Genomic DNA, 12375 nt, shown 5'->3' with positions numbered 1-12375 from the left:
ATCTCAGCCAGGTGCGGTGGCTCACGCCTGTAATCCTAGCACTCTGGGAGGCCAAGGCAGGAGGATCACTCGAGGTCAGGAGTTCGAGACCAGCCTGAGCAAGAGTGAGACTCCTGTCTCCACTAAAAACAGAAAGAAATGATCTGGACAGCTAAAAATATAAAGAAAAAAATTAGCCGGGCATGGTGGCACATGCCTGTAGTCCCAGCTACTCTGGAGGCTGAGGCAGGAGGATTGCTTGAGCCCAGGAGTTTGAGGTTGCTGTGAGCTAGGCTGACGCCACGGCACTCTGGCCTGGCAACAAAGTGAGACAATGCCTCAAAAAAAAAAAAATCAAATCTCTTAAAGTTTGATTATTTTAATTGTCTAAAATGATAGGAAATACTGTGTTTTCATTAAATTCTGAATCATTTTTTTCAATCCCTTAAAAGTTGTCAGATTTGCTGGGCATCATCAATGGAACAGAAAAGAGTAAAACAGAAACTCAAATTTATGCAGGAATTTAGTACACAGTAAAGGTGGACTTTCTAATAAGCAAGGAAAAGATAGATTAACCAATAAATAATGTGACAATTGAGTAGCCATCTAAAAAAAAAATAAAAATTAAAAATAAGGGATTCCTCCCTTATTCTACACACTAAAATAAAACAAATTCTAAATGAATCAGAGATTTAAGTGTTAAAAAAAAGAAGAAGAAAACATGGAAGAATTTTCAAAATAATCCCAGTCAGAGAAGCTTTAGTAGGATACAACATACAAAAGACATAAAGTAATGTATCAATGGAATAAAAGAAATGATAAAATATAAGAAAAATATTTGCAACAAATAAAAGCAATGAACTAATAATTTATTAATATATAAAATGCCTAAGATCATTAAGAAAAAGACCAATCACCAAAAATGGGTAAACAGTTCATACAAAGGTCATTTACATATATAAAAACCTGCTCAATTTTACTTAAAATAAGAAAACAATTAAAACTACAATGAGATGCCATTATCACTTTCAATATCAGCAAATACCAAAAATTTGATGACATATTGTGTTGGTGAAAAAATGGGAAAACTGGAACTTTCCAAACATTGTTGATGGAAACATAAATTTACACAACAACTTTGGAAAAGCCATTTAGAAATATGTATCAAAAACATCTAGTGCATATTCTCGTTGGCCTAGCAATCCCTATTTAGAAATTTAACCTACAGTCATGTCCATTCTCTTAACAAATGATGTTTGTACATGGATTTTCACTGGAAACAACAGAATGTCTGGCCAAAGAACTGTTGAGTACAGTCATGCACAGAATAATGATATTTGGGTCAACAAATGGACTATTTATATGATAGTGGTCCCATAAAATTATAATGGTCCCATAAGATTATAATACCATATTTTCACTTTACCTTTTCTATGTTTAGATATCTTTAGATACACAAATGCTTACTATTATGTTACAATTGCCTACAGTATTCAACACAATAACATGTGGGGCAGGTTTGTAGCCTAGGAGCAATAGGCTGTACCATGTAGCCTTGTGTGTAAGAGGCTCTCCCACCTAGGTTTGTGTAAGTACAGTCTATGACGTACACACAAGGATGAAATCACCTAACAATGCAATTCTCAGGACATAGCCCCATCGCTAAGCAATGCATGACTATAATCGGAATACTATTTAGCTATTTTTAAAAATTTGGTAGTTCTACCTGTAATGTTCCTAATTTATGTAATGCAAAAAGCAAGGTGTAGAACAGCATGTATATGCTACTGTTTGTGTGTGTGACTTTTAAAGGGATAGACAAACACACACATAGGCACATACATATAAGCTTAAACATGTGCCTGGGACATCTCTGAAATAATACACAAGAAACAGCGGTTGTCTCTGAGAACAAGAAATGGTTGGCTAAGGAAATAAGAGGAAACCTTCCTTTTTACCATAAACTCTAAGGTATCTTTTGAATTTTGTACTACGATCATTACCCATACCCCCAAAAAAATTTTTTTAAGAAAAAGCCAATTAACATAAATTTCTAAATATCAACACTGATTAGCTCCAGATTTAAATGGTTAAACTGACATTTTTAGAAAAGAAGCTGAATTCCTCCCCTTGCCTCTAACCACCCATATTGAGTATGGAATCAAAAGTCAATTTCATTAGGAGTCTTAAAAAAATTTAAAGAAAAAAATGAGCAAGGCCAAATAGGTAGAATAAAACTCTTCTTTTATCAATTGTCTCAAATACTTCGCATTTTCAGAAAGTCTTTGGAGCGGGAGGACAAAACAATGATAATCCATATTTAGAAAATGAAAACTTTTAAAAGTATTTTCAGGTAGAAATGAGTTTTACATAGATTTAAAACACAGCTACAGCTCTCATGCTCACTTTGGCAGCACATATACTAAAATTGGAACAATACAGAGAAGATTAGCATGGCCCCTGCTCAAGGATGACACACAAATTCCTGAAAAATAAAAAAGGAAATTAAATAAATAAAATAAAACACCTCCTTACTAAGCCCTGAGCCCCCACCCTGATATAAGCGTATTGAGTCCTCGGAGCTGGTCGTGATAGCTCACGCCTGTAATCCTAGCACTCTAGGAGACTGAGGCAGGAGGATCGCTTGAGCTCAAGAGTTCAAGACCAGCTTGAGCAAAAGCGAGACCCATCTCTAGAAAAAATTAGCCAGGCGTGGTGGCTCGCACTTGTAGTTCCAGCTACTTGGGAGGCTAAGGCAAGAGGATAGCTTGAGCCCAGGGTTTGAGGTTGCTGGGAGCTAGGCTGACGATGCCACAGCACTCTAACCCAGGTGACAGAGCAAGACTGTCTCCAAAAAAAAAAAAAAATAGGGGATCCTCATTCTAATCCCAGGAATGCACAGTTATCAATAATCAGAACTTTTTATCTTGAAAGATAGGCAGTGTGGCAAGTAGCTTACAACCCTTCCAATTTGGCCATTAAGGGTATTAGTTTTGCTTTATTGTTTACAGGAAATGTTTACTGCAAAGGCCAGCCTGGCATCCGTAACCAAAGAAATACAAAGCTGGTGCCCAGATCTCTGTGTTCTTTCTAAGGAAATCAGAGGAAACCCAGGCAGATCCGCCGAGACAAGGTACCGCACCAGGCAAAGGCAGCCAGGGCAGGCCTTGTGTCCCCTCCACCTCTCCCTCTGCTGCAGAACGGTGTAACCAGCATAAATAGACGGCAAGGAGTTTTGTCCTTGAGAGAGCAACAGAAAATACTTAACATGGTTCAGATCCAAAGATAAAAAACTACCTGAGAAAAGGATTTTAATTTTTCAGAATACTTTCAAAAGGAATATGCTATAATTACTGATAATTCGTTGCTCTTAGGTCTATTTCTATTATTAAAATAGCTTTTAGGCCGGCTGTGGTGGCTCACGCCTGTGTGATCCTAGCACTCTGGGAGGCCGAGGCGGGTGGATCGTTTGAGCTCAGGAGTTCCAGACCAGCCTGAGCAAGAGCGAGACCTGGTCTCTACTAAAAATAGAAAAAATTTAGCCAGGGATGGTGGTGTGGGATTGTAGTCAGAACTACTCGGGAGGCTGAGGCAGGAGGATTGCTTGAGCCCAGGAGTTTAAGGTTGCTGTGAGCTAGGTTGAGGCCACTGCACTCTATGTAGCCTGGGCAACAGAGCCAGACTCCGTCTCCAAAAACAATAATAAATAAATAAATACCTTTTAGTAGCATACGTGAAATACTGGTGTACACAGTGAAAATAAAACAACAAACTGGTTACAGATCTTTCCCCAGCTTACCTTTTCAGGCTTATCTCTCACTCCCCACCTCCTGCAACACTTGGCATTTCCCCACCTCCTCACCCTGTCTTCTCCTGTCCCATTTCTGCTCCCCCTGAGGCCCTAATAGGATACTCCATTTCCAGGCTATCTATTGAAATCCTGCGCATCCTTCAAGGCCCATTGCAAACCCCAGCCCCTTCCCCAAACCTCCTCTGAGCACCCAAGTCTCATGCGATATCTCTAAATTCTAACACATGCAACAGTATATATACAGTCATAAGCTATATTACAACATTTCAATCAACAGACTGTGTATACAACAGTGGTCCCACAAGATTATAGTAGAGCTGAAAAATCCCTATCACCTAGTGACGTGTAGCCGTTGTGATATCCTAGCACAACGCATTACTCACGTTTGTGGTGATGCTGGTGTAAACAAACCTACTGCGCTGCCGCGTGTAGAAAAGTATAGCACATACAATTATGTGCAGTGCATAATACTTGATAATGATAATAAGCAACTATGTTACTGGTTTATATCTTTACTGTACTTTTTATTGTTATTTTAGAGTGTACTCAATCTACTTATTAAAAAAAATGGCTAACTAAAACAGCCTCAGGCAGGTCGTTCAGTAGCTATTTCAGAAGAAAGCATTTTCGTCATAGGAGATAACAGCTCCATGTGTGTTATTGCCTCTAAGACCTCCCAGTGGGACAAGATGTGGAGGTGAAAGACAGTGACATTGATGGTCCTGACCCTGTGTAGGGCTGGGCTAATGTGTGTGTGTCTTTGTTTTTAACAAAAAAGTTTAAAAAGTAAAAAAATAAATAAAAATTTAAAAATAGAATAAGGACTTAAAGAAAAAATATTTTTGTACAGCTGTACAATATGTTTGTATTTTAAGTTAAGTGTTATTAAAAAAGAATTGAAAAGTGGCCAGGCACAGTTGTTCATGCCCATAATCCCAGCACTTTGAGAGACTGAGGTGGAAGGATCACTTGATGCCAGAAGTTCAAGACCGGCCTAGGCAACATAGTGAAACCTCATCTCTACAAAAAAATTTAAAAATCAGCTGGGCACAGAGGCTCATACCTCCTGTATGCTACTCAGGAGGCTGAGGTGGGAGGATCTCTTGAATTCAGGAGTTCAAGGTTACAGTGAGCTATGATCATGCCACTGCACTCCAGGACCCTGTCTCAAAAAAAAAAAAAAAAAAGTGTTAAAAAGTTACAATTAAAAAGTTTACAAAGTAAAAAACTTATAATAAGCAAAGATTAATTTATTACTGGAAAAAATTATTTTTTAAATAAATTTAGTGTAGCCTAAGTGTTTATAAGTCTACAGTAATGTACAGTAATGTCCGAGGCCTTCATATGCATTCACCAGTCACACACTGACTCACCCGAAGCAACTTCCAGTCCTGCAGGCTTCATTCATGCATGGCAAGAGCCCTCTACAGGCGTACCACTTTGTATCTTTTACATGGTATGTTTACTGTACCTTTTCTATGTTTAGATATATAGATACTTACCATTGTGTTACAATTGCATACAGTATACAATACATTAACATGCTGTGCAAGTTTGTAGACTAGAGGCAATAGGCCATAGCATATAGCCTAGGTGTGCGGTAGGTTATACCACCTAGGTTTGTATAAGTGCACTCTATGGTGTTAGTAGGACGGCAAAATCTCCTAAGGACAATTCCTTAGAACATATCCTCATTGGTAAGCAACCTATGACTATATGCACACAGCCCCTCACACATGTGTTTATGTATGTATAATTTAAGGAGGCAATTAGCTATAACAGGCCATTGAATACAGCAGTTTAGATCATGAGCCCTGGGGTCCTGGCTCTGGAATCCCCATCCATCACCTACTGTGTGACCTTGAGGAATTCACTTAACCTCTCTAAGCCTTCGTTATAAGACCCAAGTTTAAGAAATGCTACTTTTCTGTTTATTCACTTTGTTCATCCAATATTTATTAATACTAAAACTCAATTATGTGTCAGTCCCTGGAGAACATGATAAACAAGGTTCTCCTCCACAGGAATCTAATGGGCAAACAGGATCAGTGAACTCTAGGTACAGTCTAAAAAGTGCCTAGCTCATCAGTCCCCAACCTTTTTGGCACCAGAGACCATTCTCACAGAAGACAACTTTTCCACGGACAGGGCGGGGGGAGCAGGAGGAGGGAATATGGTTTCAGGATGATTCAAGTGCATTACATTTATTGTGCACTTTATTGCTATTATTATTGATTGTAATATATACAACTCACCATAGGTTGGGGACCCTTGGTCTAGTTCATTATAAGATAACCCACAAATAATTAATAAGTAATTCCAATGAGACATGACTTTTGTAGGTGTTTTGCCAGAACATTTTTGTTCATGGAAGCAGGAATGAGTTAATGTTACCCAGCATATGGCAAATATGATTAGGAAGAATATTTTGTGAATGCAATTGTTTAAATTAAATTTCTAGTAAAATGAGCCTGCATCCTAGATCTATAATTCATTTTTTAAATTTTTATTTCTTTAATTGGAAGTAAATGTTTTATTTTTACAAAAACATTTCTCCTTAAATAAGTTCCATCTAGTGAAAATAAAATCATAGCTCTAGACACAGTCTCATCATGCATTCTGTGTCTACAATTCTGTTGCTACCCTTAAAAAATAAAATAAGGAACTGAGTTGAATGTATATAGCCGGGCATGGTGGCGCATGCCTGTAGTCCCAGCTACTCAGGAGGCTGAGGCAGGAGGATCGCTTGAGTCCAGGAGTTTGAGGTTGCTGTGAGCTAGGCTGACGCCACAGCACTCTAGCCTGGGCAACAGAGTGAGACTCCGTCTCAAAAAAAAAAAAAAAAAAAAGAATGTATAGACACCTCAGGATAAACTTAAAATTGTTCTAACTTGTTTATCTTTAATAAACTTATTATGCGAGTTTCTTAAGAGTGGCTTGTTCTCAAGTAGACTGATGAGAAGCTAAAAAGATAGAGAGAGAGAGAGAGAGAGAGAGGCTGTTTTATTAAATTAATACTCAGCAAATATTTGTGTATTTCATAAACAATGCACTAAAATGTAGAATGGGAGGTGGGGGTGAATTTAAAGATTCCAGACCATTGGTTCCTAGTTAATAGAGGTTCTGCTCTAGTTAAATCACAAACACTACAAACAATAAAAAATTGATGTCTCTTCTATCTTTATACGAGTAATGTAAAAATAACTTCCTCTTATTAGCAGAGCAGGCCTCCCTCCTTCCTCTTTCTGTGTGTAACTGTCAGATTGCAGCTGAGTGGGATCCTTTTCTACCTAGCAACTGACAAATAAAAACAACAATAACAAGAAGAAAAAAAACCTTTGTCATTGGCCAGATCTCTGTTTGGAAACAAGCATAAATTCACTAGTCTTACTTTAGCTACCAGAATTACATCTCAGCAGAGAAGAAAGCAAAAGAATGCCACTTTTTAGAGCACATTATGCCTCTAACCAGTGTGATTCCACTGAAGAATCACAGCAGATAATAAAGAGGAAGAAAAAGCAGGACTTCATTTAATGATACATTTACTTCTTTAATTCGCAGAAACTCCTGCTATTGTCCTAGTTCCTGTAACCCAAGATGGGACAAGAGATAGACTGTAAAAAGCAACAACGCTTTGGCTTGATAACTTGTTTAAAAACAATCATGTGAGCTCACCCAAGAAAAGTGTGTAGAGAAATCCTCTCAAGTGTTCTGTGTTGACCAGGCTCGGAATGGGAGGGAACCGGCACCAAACTTTACATTTCTAAGGGTCCTTTTTAAGGTTTTCAAAGCAGTTTCACTTATCACAGATTCATCCTCCCAACAACAACACTGTGTTGAACTAGTGTGATTTGCACAAGAAACTTGGCCATAGAGGAAGTTTAGTGACTTGTCCAAGGTCAAAGTGAGTTCTCAACCAGTCCAGGAATCAAGTCCAGGTTCAACCAGTAGGGCTGATTCCCCTTCATATGCTGGGAAACATTCCTTTCCTCACCCATCTCTTGCCCTGTTCTATTCTCAGACTGTGTTGATGCCCACGCTGAAAATAGAATCTCCCTACTATTGCCAGAAACTCTTCTCTTCATTGCCTGACAGAGGGAAAGATATAAGATGGCAATGGCCCACGCAAGCTTACCTCCATACGTCCCCCCAATTACAGCTGCAATTTAGCAATAACACAAGTCACCCAGTTAAATTGGAATTTCAGATAGAGAAAACTCGTTTAGTGTAAGTGTGGCCTATGCAATGTTTGGGATATACTTACCCTAAACATTTGGTATTTATCTCAAATTCAAATTTAACTGAGCGTCCCATGTTGTATCTGGCAACCCTACCCAGGTCCTTCCCTATGTCTACCCTGGTGCTCACACACAGGAGTATAAGAAGGACAAAACACTCACCCAGGACACAGCGAGCAGTACACCATGTCTTTCCTTTCAAACCCTGGGAATGCTGTTCTCAATTCAATTATGCAAAATGGTTCTCCAATCCACACTCCAGAGAATTAGGCTCCTAGATATTTTATAAGCTTTTTTTGTGTTGATTGCTATGATATTCATGGGATTTTTTTCCCAATTGCAAAAGAAATGTAAGTGTACTTTCCAAAGATGGCTACAACATCTCTCATCTCATTTTTCTACAATGTGACAAAGAAGTGATGTTTATGTCCCTTTCCCCTTGAATATGGATGGGCACAAGACTTATAGAAGTTCTTGTGACTTGTAGAAGTTCAACTTCTATTGAGCTGCCATAACAGTCATTGCACTGAGGCCACCATGCTGGTGGGAAGCCAGGTCACATGGAAAGGCCACACGTAGGTGCAGATCCAGTCTTCGACTACTCCTAGCCCAGGTGTCAGATGTAAGCAAATCAGCCTTCAGGTGATTTCAGACCCCAGCTACTTAGTCTTTTCCCAGCTGAGATTTGAGAAAGGATGAGACAAGCCATCCTTCCTTTAACCCTCCAAATTCTTGACCCCAGAACTTGTTAACATAGTAAAATGACAGTTGTTTTATATCACTAAGTTTGCAATGGTTTATTATGCAGCAATAACTAGAACATAATACTTGCTCATTGCAGAAAATTTTTATTAAAAAAGAATCACTTGTGGCCAGGCGCGGAGGCTCACACCTGTAATCCTAGCACTTTGGGAGGCCGAGGCAGGTGGATCATTTGAGCTCAGGAGTTAGAGACCAGCCTGAGCAAGAGCGAGACCCCATCTCTACTAAAAAAAATAGAAAGAAATTAGCTGGAAAACTAAAAACATACAGAAAAAATTAGCCGGACATGGTGGTGCATGCCTGTAGTCCCAGCTACTCAGGAGGCTGAGGCAGGAGGATTGCTTGAGCCCAAGAGTTTGAGGTTGCTGTGAGCTAGGCTGATGCCACAGCACTCTAGCCCGGGCAACAGAGTGAGACTCTGTCTCGGAAAAAAAAAAAAAAAAAAAAATCACTTGTAATTCTAAATGCAAAGGCAATTGCTTTTAAAATTTTGATGTATGTGTTTTAATATTTTTCTTTTCTATGGCAATACGTACACATTTTTCCACTGGAGCAAATATGGTATCATAGCACAGGGACCATTTTATGATCTGCCTTTTGGGCTCAACAGCATTATTGGAAAAATCTTTCCATGTCATTGAACACTACTGTCTTTGACAATAATGCAGTAACTGTAATAGCTATTACTGAACATTTAAGTTGTTTCTAATTTTTTATTATTATAAATATAGCTGGAACCACTATACTTGTGTATGGAACATCTTTGCATTCATCTGATTTTTTCCCTTAAGATAAACACCTAGAAGTGGAATTTTTGGTTAAAAGTCTTACATATTCTGTAAGGCTTTCAGTACATACAAACTTTGCTCCAGAAACAGCTCTGCTTTTTATTAATGAGTTAAATCATTTCATGCTACCAACAACAGTGTATAATTGCTCATGTGTTCACATTCTCACCTACAAGAGATATTCTGATTATTTAGAATTTGGCCAATTTTATGAGCAAAAGTGATAATTCATTGTTATATCAGGACAAACAATGCTTACATGTTTATTAGCCATTTATATTTCCTTTTTGGTATGAATTGCCTTATCATATCCTTTGTCCATTTTTCTATTGGAATAGTTGTCATCCCTCAGTGATTTATAAAATCTCTTTGAATATTAATTATATGAATCCTCTGTCATATATATAGAAAAGATTTTTGAGTTGGTCATTTGTCTTTTATTGGATATGCACATCAAATATATTTAAGAAATAAAATAGCATCTATGAAATTGAATATTGTTCTATTCCTGGCTATACCCCGAAATGTCATTTTGTTATTCCTGAAGTCATATTTATTGATGTTTATCAAGTGCAGGGAAAGAAACTAAGCACAAGAAATGGAGACAAGCAAAAAGAGCACATACATTGAAACCTGGAGTAGCACCCCCATCGAAACACAAAGGAAAGCAGTTAAGAGCATAGACCTTAATGATAACTGTTATTATAATATATGTATTGTCTCATGCCTCAGCCTGAGTTCTCAAACACTAAATATTATAGCCTCCCCTGAACAACTTGCCCAACTTCTCCAAACCTCAATTTCCAAACTTGGTCTTTTGAAGATTAAATGACTTCATGTACATACAATAAATACACCCTCGGTAAAAGGTATGTCATCACCCTCATCATCTTCATCATCACTGCATGGCCTCCATCACACCTCTCGAGCTGCAGCAGCATATAAACACACCTTTCTATACTAGTGGACGTGTTTTCCTAATCGCGCCTCAACATGAAATTTTAATACTACAGATATACTATATATCGTTTATGTACTATCAGCCTTCAGAGGCCACAGTAATAGCTATTGAAATTGTAATATCTATGATTTTTTTTACCCTTTTCTCCCAAGAATCAATTCCCACCCCCTTGGGAGTAATCCTGCCCCCCACCACCCTCCCTGAGAGGTCCACGTTAACCTAGAAAGCCTCTGATGGGTATTTCTTCCATGCCTTCAAGTGCCCCTTAAGGTGATTCCTCTGCACAATATTGCCTATGCAAACCACAAGCAGATACAGGCAGTCCACTTAAAACCCAGCCCTGGCCAGGTGCAGTGGCTCATGCCTGTAATCCTAGAGCTTTGGGAGGCCGAGGTGGAAGGATCACTTGAGACCAGGAGTTCAAGACCAGCCTGTGCAACACACCAAGAGCCCCCCATCTCTACCAAAACAAAAATTAATTGAAAATAAATTTTAAAGCTTCACAAAAAACAAACACACAAATTAAAGCCAACATATCGATTGTCTGTTTTTTCCTCCATTTTTAAAAAGGAAAGAATTACCACTGATTATTTTTTGAAAAGATGAGCCTGAACAAATTATCTTGTCCAGGCTAAAGCAACATGACCTTCTGTGTGTGTTTCACCCACCATTGCATGATATATAATCCATCTAATGATGAAAACTGGTAAAGAAGTGATGCTATACAATATTTTGGAGTTATTAAATCATTGCCTAATGAGTCTCCTGCATTTGCTGCAAGACCATGAATCTTTTCAGGCTTCTACATTTCATTTAAATAATCTAATTTTCTGCTCAAGGTCAGAAAGATCCTGTGTTCCTTAACTGGGGTGGAGTGGGTCTTTGCTGAGTATTAAGAAATAAAAATGATCATTTCACAACTAGGACAGAGGATAATCCACTGCTGAAAATAGTATCCTCAACCAGCTTGGAAAATTTACTGTGGAAGAAAATGTACTCAGGCAAATGTCCAGTGACTTACTACTTTGCCAGAATAGTCCTCCTGGTGTGTGTTTTGGACCACATTCTTTTTAGATACCAAACACAGCCCCACCTCACCCTCAAATTATTTCTAGAGAATTATGCTTTGGTGGCAGGACTTCAGTCTGCAATGAAGCAATATGAAAAGAAATAACCGTATGATATTCTTATTTATCATTAAGAATACTGTTGAGAATATTGGTCACTACATCATAACGATGTCCTCTACAAGACAGTAGAAATTCATCTTTAATTTCAGCCCCAGGGATAGTTGTGCTTCTCCTAAGCAACCGGTTTATTTTTAGATACAAACCACCAAGTGGATTCTTGGCATTTGCAGATTTGATCTTTGCGTTTTCAACTGTTCAAAAGAGACGTGTCAGTTGTTTAACTCACAGCCACTGTAAAGCCGGGGTGTGGTATGAAACTCCTGCTACTCGGCGAACCTGACGCCCCAGTCACACGCTAGTACAGCTGTGTTGCTTGCAGGGGTGTGCTGAGTGACCTTCACCGTTCTTGGCGACACTGTCCTGTCCCATCAAACCTTCCTCCTCAGGCTGGCTGCTAGGAAGCGCAGAGGGGACCTCAGTGAACTGGACTATATGCATTCCGGACTCTAACCCCATTCTGTCTGCCCCCCGTGAGTCCATCTTAATGCAGATAAGCTTGGCGTTTCCAGGGGCCCGTCCCGCCAGGGGTCAGGGCGCCACTGCTCCCTGAGCCAGAACCCCGGCGCCTGCTCAGCAACCGGACGGGGTCGAGCGTCTCCCCGCGGCGCACAGCCACCCCGGGACCAGAAACTCGCTTCGTGGGAAA

The 12375-nt window shown here is 39.1% G+C and overlaps 1 non-coding gene across 1 annotated transcript; it reads left to right on the top strand.

Annotated features, from left to right (window-relative positions):
- Positions 1-2377: 2377 nt before the first annotated feature.
- On the top strand, positions 2378-2486 carry LOC138382057 (U6 spliceosomal RNA). The gene has a single exon (XR_011233233.1). It is a non-coding gene; the product is annotated as a U6 spliceosomal RNA (small nuclear RNA).
- Positions 2487-12375: the final 9889 nt, after the last annotated feature.

This window comes from Eulemur rufifrons, chromosome 3, assembly GCF_041146395.1.
Source record: "Eulemur rufifrons isolate Redbay chromosome 3, OSU_ERuf_1, whole genome shotgun sequence".
Taxonomy (NCBI): Eukaryota; Metazoa; Chordata; class Mammalia; order Primates; family Lemuridae; genus Eulemur; species Eulemur rufifrons.
The sequence above is the reverse complement of the archived record's forward strand: the minus strand, read 5'-3'. Positions and strand labels throughout refer to the sequence as shown.